Source organism: Microtus oregoni, unplaced genomic scaffold, assembly GCF_018167655.1.
Source record: "Microtus oregoni isolate MIOR12 unplaced genomic scaffold, Mior012 000012F_ref0000307, whole genome shotgun sequence".
Taxonomy (NCBI): Eukaryota; Metazoa; Chordata; class Mammalia; order Rodentia; family Cricetidae; genus Microtus; species Microtus oregoni.
The window spans coordinates 48052703-48053825 of NW_024543071.1; the positions used below are offsets into that span (position 1 = coordinate 48052703).

Genomic DNA, 1123 nt, shown 5'->3' on the forward strand with positions numbered 1-1123 from the left:
ACTTCTGTTGGTGTTGTTTTTAAATAAGGTGGTGGAGTGATAGAGACACCCAATATCAGCCGTTGGCTTCCACATATACATGAATACCTACATATACATGCACACTCGCACATATACATGCACACTCACACACACGTGTATACAGGCATAAAACACACACCCACACATAATAAGAGATTCACTTCTGTAAGCTATAAATATGTTTTATTGTCATTGGTTAATAAAGAAACTGCTTTGGACTATGTCAGGGCAGAATATCCTGAAATCCAAACAAAGATACAGAGAGAAAGAAGGCAGAGTCAGGCAGACGCCATGTAGCTGCCAAAAGAGAAAGATGTCAGAACCTTACCTGTGAACCACAGTCTCATGGTGATACACAGATTAATAGAAATGGGTTAATTTAAGACATTTAGCTAGGGCCTTTCTGAGGTGTGGTGGTGTGAGCCACGGAGCTCCACTGGGCCTGCTCCCATCCTGATTCACGGCTGTTGGCTCCCCACCGAGGAACAAGTCGGTCAGGAAGCCCACACCACAGCCATGGCCTTCAGAGACACTGGGAAGACGCCCCGTGGAGCCCAAGGTGGCGATCCACCAGATCCGGATCACGCTCACCAGCCACAATGTGAAGTCGCTGGAGAAGATGTGTGCTGACCTGATCAGAGGAGCCAAGGAGAAGAACTTGAAAGTGAAGCGGCTGGTGCTCATGCCTACCAAGACACTGAGGATCACTACAAGAAAAACACCTTGTGGTGAAGGTTCCAAGATGTGGGATGGTTTCCAAATGAGAATCCACAAGCGACTCATTGACTTGCACAGCCATTCCGAGATTGTTAAGCAGATTACGTCCATCGGTATTGAGCGCCTGGAGGTTGAAGTCACCATTGCAGATGCCTAACTCAACTATTTTAATAAATTGACTTAATTGGTTGTTTAAAAAAAAAAAGAGTTAGCTAGGAATACGCTTGTGCCATTGGCCAAACAATGTTGTAATTAATATAGTTTTTGTGCGATTATTTGGGTCTGGGTGACCATGAGACGAAAAATCAGTCTTCGCTTATACACACAAAATAAAAAGATATGGAGAAGTAGACTTTATCCCAGGAACAGTCAATCTAAAATCAGT

The 1123-nt window shown here is 44.2% G+C and overlaps 1 pseudogene; it reads left to right on the top strand.

The window, feature by feature from the left end:
* The first annotated feature begins 537 nt into the window (after positions 1-537).
* LOC121453879 lies at positions 538-895 on the top strand (annotated as a pseudogene).
* The last annotated feature ends 228 nt before the right edge of the window (positions 896-1123 follow it).